Below are 24,572 nucleotides of genomic sequence, written 5' to 3'. Positions count from 1 at the left end.
CACTAGAAAAATTTCTAGGAATCCACAAGGATGATCCCAGCTAATATGCTAAGCAATGGTAGAGAGGGTGCCTGAACTGGCTTTGCCCTGTAGTCAGATTGATGAATATCTTAAATGTATTCATAGAACCTATATCTAGCAACTATAGAAGCAGATGCAGAGATCCACGGTGCAGCCCTGGGTTGAGCTCCCAAAGTCCAGATGAAGAGAGGGAGAGGTGAGAATATGACCAAAGAGGTCAAGACCATGGTGGGAATAGGCACTGAAATAGCTTACATAAGCTAATGGAAACCTAGAAATTCCAGCCTGACAGCAAGGGAGCCTGCAAAGGACCAAACTAGACCATCTAAATGTGGGTGACATTTATATGGCTGGGGCAGACTGTGGGGCCACTGGCAGTAAGACCAGGATTTTCTCTACTGCTTGTTCTGGTTTTCTGGAACCCATTATTTCTCGGAGGGATACCTTGCTCAACCTAGATATAGTGTGTGTGTGTGTGTGTGGGGGGTTGATCCTGCCTCAAAACAATATGCTAGACTTTGTTGACCCACCATGGGAAACCTTACCCTCTCTGAGAAGTAGATGGGGGTGGAATGGGGGGTAGGATATGGGGGAAGGTGGAGGAAGCAGCAGAAACAGGGAGTAGGAACTGGATTTGGCATGTAAAATGAGAAAAGATAGGGTTTTTTTTTAAATTTTTGTGTGTCTTTTATTATTGATTTTTATTGAGCTGTACATTTTTCTCTGCTCGACTCCCTGTCTCTCCCCTCCCCTTAAACCTTCTCCCAAGGTCCCCATGCTCCCAATTTACTCAGGAGATCTTATCTTTTTCTACTTTCCATGTAGATTAGATCCATGTATGTCTCTCTTAGGGTCTTAATTGTTGTCTAGGTTCTCTGGAATTGTGATTTGTAGACTGGTTTACTTTGCTTTATGTCTAAAAGCCACTTATGAGTGAGTACATGTTATAATTGTCTTTCGGGGTCTGGGTTACCTCACTCAATATGATGTTTTCTAGCTCCATCCATTTGTGTGCAAATTTTAAGATGTCATTATTATTTTGTGCTGTGTAGTACTCCATTGTGTAAATGTACCACATTTTCCTTATCCATTCTTTGGTTGAGGGGCATTTAGGTTGTTTCCAGGTTCTGCCTATGATAAACAATGTTGTTATGAATATAGTTGAGCACATGTCCTTGTGGTATTATTGAACATCCTTTGTGTATATACCTAAAAGTGGTATTGCTGGGTCTTGAGGAAGGTTGTTTCCTAATTTTCTGAGAAATTGCCATACTGCTATCAAAAGGGACTGTACCAGTTTACACTACAACTAGCAATGCAAGGGTGTTCCCTTTATCCCACAACTTCTCCAGTATAAATTGTCATCAGTGATTTTGATCTTGGCCATTCTTACCTGTCTAAGATCAAATGTCACAGTGTTTCTATTTGAATTTCTCTGATGGCTAAGGATGCTGAGCATTTTCTCAAGTGTCTTTCAGCTATTTTAGATTCTTCCGTTGAGAGCTCTCTGTTTAAGTCTGTACTCCATTTTTTATTGGATTAATTTTTTGAGTGCCTACATAAAGAAGCTGGAAAAATCCTGCAGTAGTAAATTAACAGAACATTTGAACAACAAAAAGCAAACTCATCCAGGAGAACCAGAGGGCATGAAATAATCAAATTGAGATCCGAAATCAACAAAATAGAAACAAAGAAAATAATACAATCAATGAATCAAAGGGTTGGTTCTTTGAGAAAATCAACAAAATAGACAAACCTTTATCCAAAACTAACCAAAAGGCAGAGACAGAATATCCAACTTAATAAAATCAGAAGTGAAAAGGGAACATAACAACAGACACTGAGGAGATCCAGAGAACCATTAGGTCATATTTTGAAAATCTGTACGCCACAAAATTGGAAAACTTAAAGAAAATGGACAACTTTCTTGATACATATCACTTAGCAAAATTAAATCAAGACCACATAAGAAAATTAAATAGGCCTATAACTGCTACAGAAATAGAAACCATCATCAAAAATCTTCCAATCAAAAAAAAAGTCTAGGACCAGATGGTTTCATCTCAGAGTTCTACAAGATTTTCAAAGAAGAACTAATACCAATACTCCTCAAGTTGTTTTACACAATAGAAATAGAAGGAACATTGTCAATCTCTTTTTATGAGGCTACAATTAATTACCTTGATACAAACCACATAAAGACATTACTATGAAAGAAAATTACAGACCAATTTCACCAAGAACATTGATGCAAAATACTCAATTAAATATTGGCAAATCGAATCCAAGAACACATTAGAAAAATCATTCACCATGATGAAGTCGGCTTCATCCCAGAGATGGCAGGGTTGGTTTTACATAAAAAATCTGTCAAGGTAATCCACCATCTAAAAAAACTGTAAAATAAAAACCACATGATCTTCTCATTAGATGCTGAAAAAGTCTTCGACAAAATACAACATTTTTTCATGATAAAGGTTTTGGAGAGAGTTGAGAAAGAAAGAACATACCTAAACTTAATAAAGGCAATATACAGTAAGCAAATAGCCAACATCAAACTAAATGGAGAGAAACTCCCAGTGATACTTCTGAAATCAGGGACAAGACAAGGTTTTCCACTCTCTCCATAGCTATTTAATATAGTTCTTGAGGTCCTAGCTAGAGCAATAAGACAACAAAAGGAGACCAAGGGGACACTAATCAGAAAAGAAGTCACTCACTATTTGCTGATGATATGATAGTTTATATAAGCAACCCCAAATATTCTATGAAGGAATTTCTACAACTCATAAATACTTTTAGTAATATAGCAGAATACAAGATTAACTCAAAAGAATCAGTAGCCTTTCTTTACATAAATGATAAATGGGCTGAGAAAGAAATCAGAGAAACATCACTCTTCACAATAGCCACAAATAGCATAAAATATCTCAGAATAATTCTAACCAAACAAGTGGAAGACTTGTATGACAAGAACTTTAAATATTTGAAGAAAGAAATTGAAGACGACACCATAAAGTGAAAAGATCTCCCATGCTCTTTGGTAGGTAGAAATAACATAGTAAAAATGGCAATCTTACCAAAAGCAATCTATTGGTTCAATGCAATGCCCATCAAAATCCCAGCAAAATTCTCACAGACCTCAAAAGGATATTTTTTTAAATAAATTTTTAAAAAAAACGTAAAGTTTTTTTTAACAGCACAATGAAATGGAATTCAGTCATTGATGTTACTTCAAGTTGACAGAGAATTTCTACATTCACATTTACTGAAAGGTTTTCACTTTTCAAAGTGTTTTATATCTTCTTATCTCTGTCTCTTTTCTCTGTACATATATACTTGATTTTTTTAAATTTTTTATTCTTGTTTATTTTAGAGTATGTGTTTAATTCTGATGACTGAAAAGAAAAGTACACAATTGTTTTCTGAGGTAACATTGTAGTAAATAAATTAAATGGGTAATTTTCATATGTGTCTCTCCTCTTGCCTGTAAATCGGTTGGAATGAGGCAGCATTACCTTATTAATAAAATTTTGATGGTAATTTGAACAGGAGGTAGGCCGTGTTAAAATGAAGAATCATCTTTGATATGCAAATGTTTTCTTCCTTAGGAAAATTAATCGCATGCACATGGTTCCAGGAAGATATTTTAATGACCTAAGGCAGTGGTTATCCAGGACCTTAAAAGTCATTGCACACTTGGTTTGAAAAACTTCTCACATCAACTGCCCAAACTCTCTGTGAGGATTTTCTCTGAGCATTTCATCTTCCAAGTTTAAAAACCAACGCACAGAGAGTTGACTTGTGCACAGTCAATGTTAATGAGCGGCCATATGGGATGTGGACCCATATCAACAAGCTTTTCCTCTAGATCATTTCTCCAAATCACACAAAGATAAAATACACCGAGAATATTTGATTAATGAACTACTGGATCTTTGCTAGTTTGAGTGAAGGCACCGTATTTGAATATGTGATTTTCAGATGGACACTGTTAGGGGGATGTAGGAAGTGGAGCCTTGACGGATGAGGGTGGGCTTTGAGAATTTATAGAGTTGCTCTCTTCTCCCTTCTGCTTCATGAAGATGTAGTCTCTCAGCCTCCTGTCCCCGCTGCCTGCTGTCATGTCATTCCTTCCATTATGAACTCTCCTTCTGGAGCCATAGGCCCAAATAAGATCCTCTCATAAGTCACTTTTGGTCATGAGATTCTATCACAACCAAAAATAACTAATACAACATCCAACTCTTAATTCCGGTGTGGTATTTCTCTATGATTTCCATTGTAAACAACATTCTCTATTTTGTAAGATAGTAAACCTTTTTGGGGAGAAGATGTGGGGATTTATTTAGTATTCTGCTTCTGCTGAAGCTGTGTCCACTACTGCTGTTACAAATTTATTGACAATCCCATTTGTGGGTGTCAGGAACTATAATGAATAATGTTTATATTTATTAATTGGGTCAGTCAGGGAAACTGATACCACTTTGAGAGAAAATACATTTCATACAGTGGATTAGGTACTTGTAAGACAATTTAATTGGCTTGGAAATGTTTTCATCTTAGAACAGAGTTCTAAGGTCAGTAAATAGCTGTTTCTGCCCATGCTAAAATATATATTCTATATATTTAATTTAAAATTTATTAGACATTTATATATAAATGTTTATTTAATTTTACACACAGAGACTTTATGCAAAACCAAAGAAAATAGTCAGGTGATTCAAAGAGAAATATTCAAAGACCATTGCGAAACTCTCTGGAAAAGATCATATATTTGCCATCTACTACCCACAGGAGTGGAATAACATTCTCTTCTCTCTTCTAGACTCACACGCATTGGTACAAACTAATTTGTATCTGTCTCCTGTTTGCAAAAGAGCATGGGAAATTCAGTTCTCTAGTTCCTAGCCTAGCTGTAAAGGAGTGCTTAGACAAGGGGTGGAAGAGCTGTGGACTCTCAATAGTCATTACATTGTAGAATGGCTATTATCTCCTTCAATTCTGCAAGTAATAATTCTGAATGGGGAAGGAAAACATGAGGCTTGGAATTCTCAAGGAGACTGTGAACATAGCCTAGGTTTGCATAAAATGTGTGCAGGCAGGTATTAGGAAAAGCAGAGCGACCCAAAAAGACACAAAAGGAAAGCTGTTATTTAAAATCTCCAAAGGATGCTATGGAGGATGCTTAAGGGGGGCTTCGGGGATTTTATCGAACTTCCTTCCTTTTCTGACTGGCAACAGAATTAAAGAAATGACGGAGCTGTTAGGTGGGCTCGGCCTCAGAGGACACACTTGACAGGTGGGAGACACAGAATTGGAAGCAGACTATTTCACCACCGAGCCATCTCCCTTGCCACCTGGGGACTCCTTATACTATGATTGTTCTTTGATTGACATTCACTTGCTTAACTTTTCTGTATCTGCGTATGAAAAAGATATATTACTAGCTATTTCTCTTGGGACGTAAAGGAATAAAAGCTGTATTCTGGTTTAGATCAGCTGGTTCAAACTGGAAGCAAGTAGCTTCTTTAACTCTCTGACGAATTACAGTTCCTAAAATAAAATGTTTTGAGTTTTAGGTTCTGTGCAGTTAGATAATTTTGTCAGTTGAACACAAGCCAAGGTCATCTGGGAAGTAGGAGCCTCAGTTGGGAAAATGCCTCCATCAGATTGGTTTTGTATGGAAATATTCTTAACTGATTGGTGTGGGAGAGCCCACCACACTGAGGGTGTTACCTTCCCTGGGTAGGTCCTTGGTTGTATTAAACAATAAGTTGAGTTAGATATGGTGATGAAGTCAATAAGAAGCGATTCTTCATGGTGGCTGTTTCAGTTCCTGTCTCAAGGTCCCTGCTCCAAGTACTGTTACCTGCAAGTATAAACCCTTTCCTCCCCAAGGTACTTTTGCTCATACTCTTTCTCACAGGACCTGAAATGTAACCAGGGCCGGTTAAAGGCCCTAGGTGGTATAAAGTCACCAGCTCAGCGAGCCATGGTGATGGAGCCAAGAAGAAGCATTTCTTCATGCTACCTGTTTCAGTTTCCACCTTCAGATTCCTGCTCCGTGCGCTGTTAACTGGAAATATAATAAAGCCTTTCCTTCCAAAGGTGCCTTTGGTCATGTTGTTATCACGTGCACCAAAAGGTGACTGGAACAGTTTAATGGAACCAAGAACACGCAGGTGAGAAGCACAGGTTTCATATTGTGGAAAACATGGCAGTCACTCAGCTCTGAAGACAGGAGGCAGGCCCTGAGGGAGCCTCTGGGCAAGTGTCCAATCCCTGGGCATGCCACACAAATGCAAAACACAAGATCCAGTGTACCTCAGTGGAAAGATTTCTTTAGCTCCGGACATTAGATTTTCTGGTTTCTGAAGCATTACAGTGGTATGAGGTTCCTTTGGCTTGCTACTGGCTGCTGACATTTTCACATTTTCTTTCTGTTTTTTAGGTTTTGAAAGTTGAATATGTTTGAAACTCTTGGTCAAATGATGCAGATTTGAAACACTTTATATAAGTGCAATTTTTTTCCTCATTTCTAAGTACATTTCATTTAGGCATTTTTTTCTTCATTTTTAACATTTTTGTATCTGTTGCTTATATTTTTAGCTCCAGAAGAAAACTCTCAAGTTATTTAAAGGAAGGGTATTTTTTCTTTTACAGATAATTGTTAAATTTGCAAGTTTATAGAATGCATATAATCTTAGATTGAAGAAATCTAATTAGAATCTAAGTTGGAACAATAACCGGCTCTACTCAGTGTCTGATTATTCTGAATTTCCAAGCTGTACTTTTATTTAAATTGAACTGCTCTTGTGGTTTCTCTTCATTTTACTTTTAAAATTAATAGGCTAGAAAAAGCTAACCTTTTATAAACCAACTCCCATTGAAGTGATTGATTTATCGTAATTTCTTCTCATCCAGATTGAATTAATATAGGAGAAGATATGGATCACTTTTTTTTATCTGATTACTTTTAATTGGTTCCAGTTGATTAAGCAAACATTACTTTAATGAAGTTTCTGAGTTTATTATGGTTTGAGGTAATATGAAGCAGTTCCAGTATTAACTTGTCACCTCGGGGCATTGATACTTTGTACTTGAACATCTTTTTGTCTTTCAGGAATTAATTTTCCTCCCGTGTGCTCCTTCTTGGGAAGGAAATACATGTAGTATGGTGTAGAAGGCTGCTTTTGATTTCCTGTCTGCGCAGTAAGAAAACCTGTTGTGACAGACAGGCATTACTAATGGGCTGGAGAGGGGTTAGAGAAGGAGAAGAAACATTTCTGGGGAGGACAGAGAAAATAATGTGGACCAACTATCTGTCATTGCAAGTACATACAAGAAAATTCATGGCCCTGGGGTTAAAGAAAAGTGGGCTAGGAGTGAACTCAGTCATTGGCTGCACATACTTCAATGAGCAAGACACCTTATCTTTCAGGTTATTGTTTCTTCACAATGAAGAACTGACCCTGGTGATTTTGGCCAGACCTAAGATTCTACGAGGCTATTTTGTTCAATTGCTGTGAAAATTGATCACAATCTATTTAGCTGTTGGTAGTCCATTTCAGGGCCATATTTTTGAAAGTTTTGGTAAGAAAAAATGTGACAGAGCCTTTTTGAAATGGGGGGGGGCAGCCTGTGAGATTATCTTGTTTTTTAATAACACCAGTTCTCTCCACTGTAGGATGGTCAGATTGTTTCATCCTGAAACTCTTATTTCTTTTCAAAGGTTCTACTTCTGAGGATTTGCTGAAATGTAGTTCTGTCCTCGAAATCTTCCTACACCCTGGGGTGAAAGACCTATCACTCTCATGTGTAGGTTTCTAGGGTGCTTCGGTTACCATTCAGACGCATGTATCAAGGGGATTCGTTCTGCTTTATTAAAATGCTCATCTTTGTGAAAGTATCTATTTTTCCTGCTCATGGTTTTTGAATTCTTTTTACTATTTGTTGCTGTTATTGATTTTGAATAAAATCTCCGATACTACAGTCTCCTAGTTATCTTGCTTTCCTTCCTTATTACTACCTTGCGTTCATGTGGCACATGAATATGCTAACACTGATACACTAAGTTTAACTGGGTTCTGGGTATCACACAGATCTTTGTGGGTGGGTTTTGTCTCAAGTTCTTACAGTCTTGAAGGATCACACTGAGGAGTTCGCTCTGCCTACCTAGACTCCTCTTGACTCTGCTAGTTTCTCAGCTTTGCCTTATTTTTGGTGAACTTGATGGTTTTGAGTACACTCATTTTCTAGTGCAGCTTCCTGCTATAATTATATATTGTAGATCCATAACAATTAGGCTCGGATTATGAGTATTTGAGAGAAAGGCTGTGAAAAGCCAAGTACATTGTTACCCTGTCATATGAAGAGTGTATAACGCTGACACATTAACATTTGACACTTGGTTGAGAGGCTGGAGCAGTGTCTGTGGGGCTTCTCAGTAAAAGTAGATCTTCTTTTCCTCCTTCATGGAAGTCTTATATGTGGTATGCAATTTAGGGACAAAACTTTGTTCAGATTTACTTCTTTGAAAATGGAATACCTTCACGAATTATTTGTCTTTTTTCTGCTTTCATCATCTATTTATTACATATAAGAATATGAAGAAATAATCAAAAGCAATTACAAATTTTATATCCATTTTGTACATTGAGTTATAATCTAATGAAGGTGTACTAGGGCTTAGATTTTTCCTGCTTTTGAACTCCTTGAAGTAGCTTCTTTGTTTTCCTTTCGTCATGTGTGGGTTCAACCTTATATTCTATAAGTTATAAGCTTATTAGAACAAGACCCTCTAGACTCGTCTTGTATATATTTTTGCTCTGGTTCTAGAATTGGACATTCTACAAAGATTCCCTTTTCTTTTTGTTAGAGATAATATTAGAAACCAAGACTTGAGTTTTAAGTATGGCCATCACTATTTGGTGTGTTGTTTCTTGGATATGTCTACAGCTGGTGAATAAGGATTTGTATTATATATGTGTATTTCTTTCTCTATATCATATTTTATATATCTATTTATACATATAATTTTCATCTGTATTGTACCAAGTCAAATGAAAGTTCAGGCTGATCCTTCCAGCTCTTCCCATTGCCACTTGCTTGTCTGCCACTCTAGTAAAGAGCAGCTCAGAACTGCAGCACCGCAAATCCCAAATTGTTTGATTCATTGTTCAATTCCAATAAGCTGTATATAGGTTCTTAAGAACAACTAATCTAAATTCCTATGGATCACTGCTTGCGTAAAAGTCGGTTTACACTTTATTTTAAAGTCTTCACTCATTTCCAAAGTCATTGAGATTCATCCTGCCACTCACCAAACATACTTGTAAGTAGTTTGTAGGAGGAGGCTGCTTGTTGGTTCCCGGCCCCTTAGCTGTGAAATATTATACAGAAACTGTATTATTTAAATCACTGCTTGTCCCATTAGCTCTAGCTTCTTAATGTCTAACTCTTACATATTAATTTAACCCATTTCTATTAATCTGTATATCGCCACATGGCTGTGGTCTACTGGCAAAGTTTTGGCGTATCTGACTCTGGCAGCGGCTCCATGGCGTCCCTCTAACTCCGCCCTTCTTTCTCCCAACATTTAGCCTAGCTTTCCCTGCCTACTTAAGTTCTGCCTTGCTATAGGTTCAAAGCTGTTTCTTTATTGATTAGTGGTAATCACAGCACACAGAGGGGAATCCCAGATCAGTAGTTATTTCATACTTTAAAATATAGGCAGATTCATATGTCTGTACCATATTCGAATGCTTTTGCTTCGTATTTTTGGTATATATATTAATTCTTTAGTTATATTTTAATTTATATAGTTTATTTTCAGTCCTTTTTTACCTTCTTTATCTTCTCATTTATGCTTGAGACAAAATTATAATAGAACATCATGGTAATTCTCTAATGTTTTACACTGTGGATTTATCAGGGTCCCTTGTACCTGATGTCTTCTGATCGTCTGCTTTTATATCTTATTCCATAGTGCACAGTGGCCTTTCCTTGCTCTGCAATTAAACTGTTTTCTTTCCAGTTTTACTCTTTAAACATATATAGTCGTGATTTTGTCACATGTACCTGATTCCTTATGTTTAGATGTTTATGTATCTTATTCCACAGTGCATTGTGGGCTTCCCTTGCCCTGCAATTCAACTGTTTTCTTTCCAGTTTTTATTCCAGTGATTGTTGTTCACTAAGTGCTCATTAAACGTGTGGATTGGTGAGCCCTTGAGTAGCACCTTATTGTGCATCGTGCTCACATAGTTGGGCTACTTTCAGTTAGAGAGCTAAGGTGCTTTTTAGATGAGTAGAAACATCATTTGATTTAATGCCATGTATGGTATCCAGGGCTTGGGTCTTACAAGTGAATCTTGGCTCTACTGACTACAAGTGGCAGGATTCTGAAAGAGAAAGAATGTCTTTATCCTTCAGTCTCCTTTTTTGTGAAATATGATTAATAATCAAATCAAGGTCATAGTGTTAGCATGACTTGAATGAGAATATTCTGGTGAATGCGCTTAGCATAAGGCCGAGCACACACTGCCTTAGAGATTGTCATTTTATGATTATTGAATTATTTTTATAGAAATTTATTCCTAGTAACCACGTCTGAAATACTTTTTCTCTTTTCTCATTCCGTTCAATATGGTGTTTTTGTTCTCAGTGACCTTTCCTTGCTACTGTGGATCTGATTATTTTTCTCATCTTATTTATGTGTGTATCTCCTTTCCCCTTGCAGTGACCAGAATGCTTGTTTCTCAGAACACGTTCCCTCGCTTGGCTCCTGGCTTGAGAAGTAATTATTTTGGCATTAGCTGCCATTGCCCTGAATTTGCCATCTGTTGCCAACATCACTGAACTGATGCCATTTTCTGAAGTCTGGCAGTATTTTGTATTTTTACTGGCTCTAATTCTGACTTAAGTTCTCTCTCTTAAATCAATAATATTTCTTACTTCTGAAATTATATATGTATATATGTGTGTATATATGCATAATATATATAAAATTATATTTAGAATTTCATACCTGAGTATTATATCTACATCAGTCCACTCCTTTCCCACTTTCCAACTCCTCCTATTTCTCTTCTTTCCTTCCCAATTGTTATACATATTTGCTTATGTATGTGCATTATACATATCTGCATACATGCACACAGAACCTACTAAATTCATGTGTATAGGCTTGACATGGGGTTGGACAACCTATGTGAGAGTTCATACCTAAAAGAAGCTGAATCTCTATTGACCCTCTGTAGCTCTTCATCGGGGCGGAGGGGGGGGGACAGACCACAAGAACCTTCCCTTGTCTATATTGGCATGGCAACTGGTAGTGCCAGTCTTAATCAGGCAATACTATTGTTGAGGTTTCATGGGTGCATTTTCCCCTGTAAAGTCTCAGTAGCACTATCTAGAATCAAGCATCCTGGGCTTTTTGCTCTTACAATCTCACTTTTCATACAGCATCTATAATTTATAACTTAGAGAAGCACATATATTTTACTTTTTAAAATCCTATATAATATGAGAGGAACTAATAACTTGAAAAGAATGGCCGATAGCATGAATGTTGTTCATGTACGCATTTTATTAAGTAAGGGGTATGTAAAAAATCAATCCAGCTGCCATTTCTTAAATGCAGATGGCAATGATTCCAGAATGTTGAGAATTCTATATCTTATAATATTTCAGCCTCGAGACTGCCCTATTTTGGTTTCTATGCCATTTCTCATAGGTTTTTTTTAAAAAATGCCATTTTCTAGGACTGTTCAACAGGCTGATTTTGCACCCCTTGAGCCTTTGCTTTCCGTGCTTTGGGAAGGCTGTTGTCAGCCTGCCACATCCTTTCTTTCCTTGCCTGGTCTCATTTATCTCTCATGAGAATCTGTGCTAAAGTCTGCCGTAAATCGTAGCAGAGTGCCTCTTGCCTCTGAAACCACTTTATCTGCCATGAAAGCGCATTCTTGAAGGAACTGCAGGAGAACCGTGACAATGCACGACCCTCCCACTGGTCCTTGTTTTTCTCTTCCAGACCAGCCCAGAAGCTGCTTATTTCGTGCATGGATGGTGCTGACTGAGAGATGCTGTTTTGATCTGAGGAATTGCTGCATTCGTCAGGTCTTCTGGAAGATGTATTTCATTTGCATTTTAATTGTTAGTCTGACAAAGTGCAAGCATGAACTCTTGAGAATACTGACTTGAACACTTCTAATTATCTGCTTTGGTTTTGCGTGCCTTCTTTCTATATTCTGTGTTCCTTAGGAATATAGCTGAGTCATTTAAATATGCATTTTTATTATAAATTAGAATTTGACTAACTACTTGATAAAAATTGTACCTATTTTTTTTTTGACAACAAATAAGTGGTCAAAAGATCGATGTTATATAGGATTGATGGAAGCATGTGAAAGTAGTTGTATTTGTTCTCACATGTTGCAAAAAGTGTTGATTGCTTTAGGGCCTTGGAAAAGTTCATTACCATTAGCAAACTTGGAAAATATTTTGTTCTTTGTTTTAGCTAATTTATGTTGATAATCCATTGAGCACAATGTCCCAGACATTGTGTTAACTACTTGGAATGTGGTCATTGACAAACTATCATGACTGTCATAGGTCATACTCCTTTTAGAATGAGAATAGAAACAGAAGAAAAATAAACAAATAAATACCAAGTTTGCCTGATAGTGATGAATGTGTGGTGATATTTTGTTTGTGCTTTAACAAATAAAGTTAGTCTGAAGATCAGAGTGAAGAGGAAGTTAGCCATGGAGGTCAGGTATTGGTGGCACACACCTTTAATCCCAGCATTTAGGAGGCAGACATAGACGAATCTCTGTGACTTCAAGGCACCCTGGGCTTATCAAGATTGATCCAGTCTAAAAGAGACTCAGGGTCAGCCAGTGATGACTCACACCTTTAATTCCAGTACTTGAAAGTTACATGCCTTTAATCCCAGCATGAGGAAGGTAGAGACAGGAAGGGTTATGACTGGGCAGAGAGAGGAATAAAGGCGGAAGGAGACAGGAGCTCAAGGCACTCAGTCTGAGGACTTGGTCTGAGGATTTCATAAAGGTCAGAACTAGAGGCTGGCTGCTCTTCTTCTCTGATCTTTCAGCTTTCACTCCCTAATATCTGACTCCAGGATTTTATTATTAGGACCAATTAGAAATCGTACTACATTAATGCTTGGGGTTGGGGAAAGCAAGTTGAAAGAAAGGTAATATTTGGTTTTTTTTTTTTTTTTTTTTGTGTGTGTGTGTGTAGTCAGAGATGTCCTTACTGTTGAGCAAAGATTGGAAGGAAGGAAGAGAGAAGGCTTACCCACCTCTGAGCAGGAGAGTGCCAAAAAGAGGACGGAGGTAAGAGAAGCCAAAGAATTCTAAAGCACAGGTTTCGCTGCAGGATCTTGAGCAGAGCTGAAATCCACTTGCATAGAGGGAAGCAAATGTGGGACCATAGTGGGAGATGGGGGTGAAGATGCCACTGCATAGGAAGATAACAGGACTTTGTGTTTTCTCTAAACAACCCTAGAGACTGTTACTAGTTTATGAAAAAAGGCTGATACAATCAAAGTCATGCTTTACATATAGCACAAAAGGATAAGTCAGCACAGGTGAACTGGCTAGGAGATCACTACCTTCAGACTAGGACTGTTAATATGTGTCAATGGTAGTGGTACCCAAGACTGGATGTGTAAAGATGTCTGTTACATTGTTGTTTGTGTTGCCTCTTTGTTATGAGACGAGTGTTAGCTTTCTCGGGGCTCTGGCTGGATACAAAATGCTACATCCCTCAAAGGAATAGTGGGGATCTATTACAAGCAGGAACTGGAAAGGGTTTTATCTGAGAGGTCTGATTTCAAAGTGTGCAGTTTTCCAGCTTCATTGCACAAGGTCCAGTTAATTTTTTTCAGTCTTCTTTAATTATTTTGCTGTCTTTTCAGGTGATGAAAGGATTCAGGATCTTTGAAGGTGAGAAACTGGTTTATTCTCATATTCAGATGTTTTACAACCTCGTCTAATTACTATTATACACAAGCTTCTTAATACTGATTAATGAGTGGGAGCTATGATTAAATCTCCTAGAAATATGTCTTTTATCCTTAAGACGAAAATGAGGAAACACATTTAAAAGCCTAGTTTTCTTTAATTGATGGTTTCCATCACACGATCATGTGTAGGGTTAGAGCGAAGCACCAATGCTGAATGTGGATCAACATACAAGGAAAGCTATGACGTGCTATTTGGGAACTATTTCCATGCTTTGGCAGCCTAGGCTAGCACCAATCTGTAGATCTATGACTGTGCCTTTGCTTCTCAAGTACTGGGAAATCCTAATGTGCCCCTGAGGCTTTTTATTGGAAAGAAAAATCCCATCAGGATGTTCTTTTTCTGTTGTAGAAATCGGATTTCTGCATTAAATTCAGGTTCAGGAAATTGAATCGATTTAAAATTCTTATCCTTTATATATAAAACCAAGTCTGATTAAAACTAGCATGACTTCATATTTTATTTATAAATAAATATCTCATAATTATAACTTATACCTCTTACTTATTTGTTATCTGGGGATTAAAAAAATACTTTAGAATGTGTGTCCACAGTGTCCATCCACGTATGTGAATGTGCTTGCGTACAGAACAGAGTCAACCTTTTAATGTCATTCCTCAGGCATCACCCACATTATCTTTTGAGACTGTTTTTCTCACAGGGAACTGATGCTCACCGAGTAGGTTAGGCTCACTGGCTAGCAAACTCCAGGTATCTATCTGTCTTCATGTCTCCATTGCTAGCATCATAAACCCATACTGCCATATCTTTTTAAATAAAAAATTAAGGCTTGTCTGCTTCACCTTCCTCATTCCTTCCTTTAAAGCTCCCTGCAGGTAATATCATTTTGATGTTACTTCCCACTGCCACACTCTGTGCCTACACACCTTCTTAAACAATCACCCACGTTCTCATTTTTCACTTACCGGTTCATGGATTAGGTCCTTTGGTTTATTCAACAAATCTTGTTGCCTTCCTCTCGTGTGTGAGGTGCCAGGTAGAAGATGTTGAGACACATGGTGAAATAAACAAACAGCTGAAGTCTTTAGGTACATATATACCTAAATATATGTTAAATATATCATTAAAACATCCTGTAGCACTAAACTGTATAATAAAACAAAACAAAACTAAACTAAATAAAGCCAGAGCTCGGAAGACCATGAACATGTGTTCCCAATGTTGTACCTACCTGGATGGGCAGAGGTGAGAAATTGAGTAAAGATTTATTTAGTGAGTTATGTATCCTAATTTTATTTTAAGACAGAATCTCTGTATCACCAGGTTGTCCTCAAACTCGTGGTCATCCTGCCTCCGCCACTTATGTACTGGTGGTACTAAAGCCCTGCACCATTACACCTTGCTGTATTTATCTTCTTAACTGTGCAAGTGGGAACACAGAAGAGTCAGACTGGATCTACTTAGACATAAAAGGGAGAAATACTAGACAGCTGAAGACAGAGTGCCAATGGACACGTGCAATGGCTTTCCCGGGTGCCCTAAAGCAGTGGTCATATATCTAGAATAAGAGCAATTTTGATATGAGAGCATCAGGCATGGCTGGGGTTTTCCCACTGTGCTTCTAGAGTCTACATAAAGAATATCAGAGCTGTAGCTGCAAGGACATTGCTGGCTTGTTCTCTTCTCCTGAGAGAGAGATGGAGCAAAGATGTCTGGAGTGTGATTATGATGGCAGCCTATGCAATTTGAGGATGCATCTGAGGATGGACAGGAGGACATGAGCAAGACAGACAGTGGGATGGTGGATGAGGCAATGTGTTTATGTCCTTGTGCAGATAAATCTTGTGTGATGCAACTTACTGAGGAAATACTAAAAAAAAAGACCACCTTCTAGATGAACTATTGAGAGACTTCTGGATCATGAAAGCTCCAAGGTTCTCAGTGGATTAATATATGATGAGTAGGTGACAGAATGGAATATTGGAAGGCGAGATTTCCTTCTGACTCAGCCTCCCTAGTTCAGGGGCATTAAAGGCATGCGCCACCATGCTGTAGGAAGTCTTACAGCCAGTGGTTACCTGCCCATTGGGGCGTGGCCTCTTACACTATATAAGCCTTTGTAGAGCATGCGTCTGCTTTCTTTTCTGGCCTCTCTGTTCTGGTTGCAGATTTCGATTTCTGATCTTCATTCAAGCAGAGGATTCTGATTTGTGAGGCTACCCCTAAATAAATAACCATCTATTTCTCAATTCTGAGCTAGTTTGGGATTTCTTTTAAGCGTCTTTCTTTACCACCACATCTGGCTGCATTTGTTTTTCTAAGTGGATAAATAAGTGTTATTGATGCTCATAATTTCTAATTAATATTACTGATGGCTTTTAGAGTACATTCGATTGCTAGTATTGTAACAGAACTGCAAAAAATCTAGCATAGGGATTGTTTTATTAATATTATTTGATGATTTCACTATTGCAAATGATAAAATTAAAACTTTCCAAACTAAAGGCTATTGACTTTCGACTTTTGACAGTACTGCTAAACCTCACTCACAAATCATTGTGATGTACACTTTTAAGATTTGTAGTGAATATCAGTAATGATATGGTTTTTTTCTCAACTAACACTTCAAGTGTTTGGAGGAAGTGTATTCCGGGAAGGATGCTTTTGAAGGGCACTTCCTTTGTCACTTCGCTTTGTAGAGGCCACAAGGTGGACCGCTCAGCTCAGATGCACAAGTTTAACTATGATGTGGCCTCCCCACAGCTCGAAGAGCAGCAGAGCATCATAAAAATGCACTAAAGTCAAGGACCAAAACAAACCCTGTCTTCCTTTAAATTGTGCCTCTGGGGTATTCTGTTACTGTAGCTGAAACGACCCCAGTAGTAGCACAGTTTCTACAGTGAGTCATGTTCTAAAACTATCACCTCACACAGTTATCCATAGTGAGAACAGCTCAAACATACTTAACATAATTCCAGAACATCACTTACTTCAGTCCTCATGGTACAATTTAATCGCTGATCTTGCTCATCTCATGTGTCCACCACTTTGTCTTTTTTTGCTGTGTCTTCTGTGTGCTTTGGGCTGCCTTCACATTGTTCTGTTTTAAGGCTCTCTGACATTTACATTTTGTAATATTTAAATGATTGATAATGAAATCCAAGAATGTATGTTTAAAGTCCTTTTCAATATCATGTCTTGCATTTCTCGAAAGTCCATTTTTACCTTTTATTGCACCTTTGTCTTTTCTTTGTCTTTATTTCCCTCTCTCTCTACCCCCCTTCATCCTTCTCTCTGTCCCCCTCTCCTGCTTCCCCTAAGGTATATGGTCCTGTCAAACATATTTACATTAAAAACCTCAGTCTTTTTCTCCTACCTGTATTACATCTGCCCTTTCTAGTTTATTGACCATTAACCAATTTTTCCCATATGTAATGGGTCATGGTTTGCTGATTGTAAGAACTCTGAACCATACGTGATAAGATGCTGCACAGTGTGAATGCTGTGTTTTGGGTACGACATTGTGCCTATTTTTTGTTTGTTTGTGTTAAAGCAGGTTGCTGTGCTCTGGAAGAAGAGTACTTGAGGATACCCTTGGTAATTCCAAAATTTGTTCAGAATCTCTGCTTGATGTTCTTGCATTAAAACTGTTCTTGCTATACATATACATGGTAGTATGGCTCCCACAGACAGATGTGTTTGAATGCTTGGCCGATAGAAAGTTACACTATTAGGAGGTGTGGCCTTGTTAGAGTAGGTGGCCTTGTTGAAGGAAGTGTACCACTGTGGAATGCTGTGGGACAATTGTCTTGTACCCTGTAAATATTTGTCACTAGTATAGGCACAGTGACCAGGCAGGAAGTAGAGGTGGGGAGACAGAATAGGAGAATCCTGGGAAGAGGAAGGGCTCAGTCTGCAGTCGTCATCCAGACGCAGAGAAAGCAAGATAAGAATGCCTCACTGATAAAGATACCAAGCTCCATGGCCAACACAGATAAGAATTATGGGTTAATGTAAGATGTAAGAATTAGTTAATAAGAAAGACTGAGTTAATAGGCCAACCAGTTTAAAACTAATGTAGGCCTCTGTGTGTTTCTTTGGGACTGAACAGCTGCGGGACTGGGCGGGGCAAAAACATCTGTCAACAAATGCTGGCTTTGAGGTCTCACATATCCCCAAGCTACACCCAGTATACAGTCTCTCCTGCTGCTGCCTGCAGATCAAGATACAGAATCCTCCGCCCCTTCTCCAGCATCACGTCCACCTGCGTGCTGTCATGTCCTGCCATGATGATAATGAACTAAGCCTCTGAAATTGTAAGCCAACTCCAATTAAATGTTTCCCTTGATAAGAGTTGCTGTGGTCATGGTGTAGCTCTCTTTACAGCAATAAAAACCCAAACTAAGAGAATGTATGAGCAGTGCCTTAGGGTTCTTGTCCAGTCACTGTGCCTGTCCATTGGTACTCTATGAATCGTGCCTAACTCCTGGTTTTTTAATGGATGTTCTTGTTGTTCAGTAAGAAACTTGTTACAGATGAGCAAACATTTGACAATTCTCATATCATTCATTGCTCTATTAAATCAGTTTTCGTTCTTCGGAGTTTCATCCTATGCATGCATGGCTTACATACATGTGTGAGGAACCCTGTGCAAGTTTCAGGACTGATTTTTCTCTTTGTAGCATCTCTTTTCCAGGTATTTCCTCCCTAAACCACAGTATCTTAGTCCTTTTCACCACCTATTTCTATCTTCTCAAGCAAGTGAGACTACCACTCTAAGCTTAAGACTCCTTTTTCTGCTCTGAGAGCTGGAAAGCCGCTCCAGGCAGATCATTTATCTTCCCTCTCTCAAGGTTCACAGACCTTTATTGCCTTTTTTTCCCTACTGTCTGTGAGAATTACCTCCCGTTTTCATCTGGTTTTGTAGATTTATTGTGACATATGATTAGTCCGTTACAATATTATCTTCTGTAAAGAAGGCAAATTCACATGTTTTGGTATCTTCAAAGTGTTCTATTACATAGATGTATAACTAATATTTAATATAACTAATATTTCATTGGTGGTTTTAAAAGAAGACTCACTTGTTAGTATTATGATAGTGCTGCAAAAATTTTAATGAAGGCATTGTTGCATTAAAGTTATTTGATGATTTTTTATTTTAAATGAAATATTTCTATTTTCTATTTTAAATGATAGAATTAAAATTTCTAGTTCAAAGGTGATTTGACAAATATTGCTAAACTTGCCTCAAGAAATATTGTGATGCACCATCTTGTGACTTGTAGTGAATATTGCCAATGGTTTACTTTTTCTTAATACTTAAGTTTTAAAACTTACTTGTGTGTAATCATAGATTTTTTTTGGCTTATAAACAAGAAAAAGTACTTTCTTTTGAAGGTTTGGTCTTAGTGTATTATTACAAAAATTTCTATTTCTTCTTTTTAGAATCCAATAAAACATACTTTTAGACTTCGACAATGTGGTTGAAATGATTCTTTTTGTGTTCATGATTATGTTAGAGAAGTTTCCCTCATAGTATCTTAATCATTATACACTTAACCTGTATACTTGGTTGGCAATGACTGAACATCACTGGAGTCTACATACTATTATCAACAATGTGCATGTTTAGCACATTAGCCTTTCCCCTCTGAGCCATTTCTCTGGCCTCCTTTGATCCATGTCTACTGATACAGTGTCTGTTGACAACTTCCATTTCTAGCAGACATCATTTCCTGCCTAGGACCTCAGCTGGAGGTACATGAGTGTGTTTATACACTAGGGATATGTTTCATTTCAGAACTACAAGGACATTGATATTTAATTCTAAGTGCACATTTAATACCTGAGCATATAAATGGAGTCAGATTCTGGGGTCCTTCCATCAATATTGTGCATGTTTTCTTTCAATGACATTTGAAGTTGTTTAGAGAACAGTTCATGAGAGAAACATTGTGTTGTAAAACTTTGGGGGCTTTCCTGGAGGCCCAGAATTGCCCTCCAATGTCCACCTGCATCTTAAAAGCTATTCTTAAGCAGTAAGATGCTTATTGTTTTTTCTCTAGTCATCTAAGACTTTCACTGTTCTCTAAACTTTTCAGAAGAGTATTCATTAGTTTGCATGTGAATTATTCCCTTGTCTAGATATAAATAAACACTCAGTGGAAAATGCTAATTAAAACAAGTGTGGTTATTCAAACAATGCATTATTCAGAAAATTCTCTAATACTTAATGTTAATATTGTGTTTTGAAAGGCAACACTCTCTATGACCTTTCATTATTAGAATTAAGAACTGATTAACCCAAACCATAAATAATCATGAGTATTAAGATCTAATATAATAGTCTGCAGAAACTCTTGGGGAGTGGATCCTGTGAGGTTACCAGATATTTATTACTTTACAAAATCCAATGATAGGATTCTTCATGTTGCCAGAGGGTAACAATTCTGCAGCCTTCTTTTGATGCGATTTTGTGGTTCTTATTATAGGGTACAATAAGGCTAAAATGCCTCCCTTTCTTAAGGCAATCTCTTTTAAAGAAAATTAGTAAAATAATTTGTATCCAGTAACTATGAGTTGCTCTATTGGCTTTTTGAAGATATTTTTTTTAAAGCATCTATTTCATTTTAAGTCGTTGCTTTCTCTGTGAATATCTACATAATACCTGGAAATGTATACATGCAATTCTGCCAGCTTTGGTCTGTGTTGGCATCTACATCTGTAATTGGTTATCCTATACCAAATTGCCAGCATACACAAAAAAGTAATAACATTATACAGACTGAGCAGGCAGTGTTCATGTGTTTAGGAGTATACATACACACATATGTTTGTAAATATATAACAAGTTAATAAAAAAGGCCATAAATCAGAGACAAGAAGACGTATATGGAAGGTTTGAGGGGAGAAAATAGAAAGGAGAAGTGGTGTAACCTGGAAAATAAAAGGAATAATTAAAAACTATTTTCAGGTTCATTTGGCATTAGTAAAGTTTTAATGTGCTATGAGAAATAACGACAAAATAAAAAGTGAAGCAGTAAGCTGGCAAACTTGCTGACTTGGTTTTAGAGCAGTGACATTTCAATCTGTTAGACCACATTCTTTTTAATGAGGGCCTGTAAAGAACTGATTTTCTTTTAATTTGCCAATTAGCACAGCTCAAATTTAATAAAATATTATTCAATGAAATGCTTTAAAGTAAAAAACAAAAAGATTCATAGTAGTATTTATTTTTAAAACTTTTATTTAGAAAGTCTTAAATATTAGTATTATATTAACACAGCTGGAAGCTACATGTTTGAAGGGGTTTTGTGAATGGTTTCATTTCATACTCATATCATTACGATGACCCCTGCCAATGGATTTACTTTCTTATAGGCAGTGTTGCCTATGATACTATTCATTCATAAGTCCAGATTATATTTATTGAGCAATTAAATATGTTCATCTACTCTTTCTGACCTTGAAATGACATATTCGAACTTTCTGGTGAGTTAGGTAATTTTGGGACCATCTTGTTATTCTGCCTCTGTTTCTGTTTTAGATCACATGGATGAATAAAATAACCTTTTCTCTTCCTTTTCCCATACTTTTTACACACGGATTTTTTTTTTTATTTTCTTGAATGCTTAAAAAAAGGTGAAGATTTGAATGGTGATGACTTACAACCCATCCTAGGACATAGTTCTTTCTGAATGTTGAACCACAAGTTCCTGTCATGCTTCTGAGCCCTCCCCATTGGTTTGCTTTCGTTCTCTCATCTTACCCACACCCATACACTTTTTATCTTCTGTTGATAATTTTTGATTTTTCTCCTGTTGCTGTCTCTTGTGAGTCTACAACATGCACATCGTCTTAAAGCATTTCACTGTCAATACAATTCACTAAAATATTTGTTTTAATAAATAATTAGAGCTATCTGTTGGAGAAATAATGTCCACATTTTATCAAAAGTTTAGTTTCCTCTGGATTGATTAATGTAATTTTGTATTGATATATATCTTTCAACAAATCTTTTGGAACAGGATAAAGAATATTTGTTTTGTATACTTGTATATAGCTTCTGTATCTTTAACTACACTGACTAAAGGTAGTTAAATGTAACTATGACTAGGAGAAAGTACATCCATTGGAGTATTATCATTTATGAATCAATATAGTTTTGTTTTTAAATTTCAAAATAACAATTGGATCCTTTCAATCTGCTCTCTGTTGTTTGACATGGCAGTTTTACAGAGACTATAGTTAAGGCTGACATTAGAATAATCATTCTGTAAAAAGGCTAGGCTATTAATAATACCTCTTTATGTAAGGAAAAAACAATGAAAATAATGAAGTTGAGAAATCTGTTAGAAAATGTCATTATGAAATCTTTGCTCATTTTTCTCCTTTTCTTTCTATTTGATTTGAACTTACACAAACATTAGATTTTCCATGCACTATTTTGAGAGGAACTTTACACCTTCGAAATTTAAGAAACCATGATATTTTAGCATTCAAGTTAGGATATCGTTTTCCTTAAACAAACAAACAAGCAAACAAAAACTTCTAAGCCTCAAGGTCATAAGATATTTGATCTTCCTGTGATTATACTGACCTTTTTTTTATGTGATGGTAGCAAGGAGGCTGTGTGTGTTTTTTAGGAGTGCCTATGTTAGAAATCTCTACCATATTCTTTTAATGTTGTTGTGAATTTAAAACATCTGCAAAAAGATACAGCATGAAAAGAGTCTAATGATGTTTTATAAGTACAAATTTTGTCTAAAAAGAGATTGAGTTTTGTCTTGTAAATTGGTTTTAAGCTACTGAAAGAAAATGGAAATACATGTAGAGAAACATGAGTTTCAATTACAAATAATTTCATCAAGTAACATATATTCTTCAGGAATTATTTATCTCTCAAAATATGTTGGCTCAGCTGATCTCTAAGTTTTCTTCTTGTTCCAATGTTTTAAGAGTTGTTGATATCAAATAATATCTTCTTATTGCAAAAAATGGCTTTTTTTTTAAATGTGAAAATACAGCAACCACCACATTTTGCGTACTCTAAAGCTGACAATATCATGGGGAAACACAATGTATTGCTTATGTTTCTCAACAACTTTCCAAGCAAACAGAACCTCAGAACTGAGTTTAAACATGTAATGGATGTCACTGAATTCGTATAACACCATATAAGTTATGAGAGGCCATCCAAGCCATACGCAGCACTCAAGGTTCTTATCCTATTGTGAGGAGGAGCTGTGCTTTTGCTGCAATCAGCATAGTTACAACATTTGAGATAGAATTATGACCTCATTATTGTCTTCCTTTATACATTGGCTTTGGTGATGAAGGTGGGTATGGGTATCAAGAGTGGATTTGTAATGACTGCGTTTGAGTGTCAGTCTGATTGGATTAAGGTGTATGTCTGTAGATTAACAATTTATGTGAGAAGATGCCGGTAACAATGGCTGTGATAAATAGAGTGGGGATGATCATCACTCAGTGTGTGAAGACACCATCCGGTCAGCTGATTGCTTACAGATAACGATAACACAGGCAGGCTGAATTCTTCCTGGGGTGGACATACACTCATTGGATATTAAAATTAGGTTTTCTCTTATAAATCCTTATAAAACAAGAATTATGTCTTGTGTTAGACTCTGTGAACCACACCAATAACCATCAGTTTGGCCATCTTTTGCCCTCTGATTGAAAACCACTCATTGAACTTCCTGTTTCCAGGTTTGTCTGTTGTGGGACTTCCCAGCTTCCTTACTAAAGGGAGCCACTGCCCGTCATGGGTCCCTTTTCTCACAACTTTCTGTGCATCCTTTCGGTTCTCTTGCTGTGGAGAACCGCCGCTGAGTCACTGGTGGTGATGGACGTTTGTCCATGTTTGCTTTCACAGCCTACTCCTCAGTCAATTTTCCAGTCACTGCTTCTCATTTCGAAATCTAGAAAATGAAACACAAATCCCCAGGAAAGTCAATGAGAGTCTTTCATTTCATTGACCACATTCGTTGGTCCAGGAATTATTGTTACATTTATTTCAGTTTTGAAAACAGAGTTCTCATGGATAAAATAATTTTCAAATAATTTTAGAAGGATGCAGGTCAATTTAAAACTTTTTATTTCTAATTATTAATATTGTGTGTCCATGATACAGTGTGCCCAGAAAGGTCTGAGGAAAACTTTGTGAGGTGAATTCTTTCCTTCCACTATTAATCTTGTAGGGTCGATATTTTACCCACTAAGCTATTCTACTGGTGCCCTTGAAGACAATTTTAATGGGATGTAAGAGCAAAACAGCTCGGCAAATGAAATGGAGATCTTATCATCTTCTGAGAAGATTCTGGATAGCAGGAATAAAGAAAAATCATACTTCTTGAGTTATAGGTCAAGAGACCAGCAGCTTCAGCAGTGAATTCTGTAACACCTGCATGGGTGGATGGGGAGTTTGTCTTCAGAAAGTGCAGAAATACCTTGAGTGTTAGGGCAAAAAGGCTGAGGATTTTCTCTGGTATCCAAGAAAAGGAGATATTAATC

The sequence above is a fragment of the Myodes glareolus genome, chromosome 9, assembly GCF_982192425.1.
Source record: "Myodes glareolus chromosome 9, mMyoGla1.1, whole genome shotgun sequence".
NCBI lineage: Eukaryota > Metazoa > Chordata > Mammalia > Rodentia > Cricetidae > Myodes > Myodes glareolus.
This window is presented reverse-complemented; position numbering follows the sequence as displayed.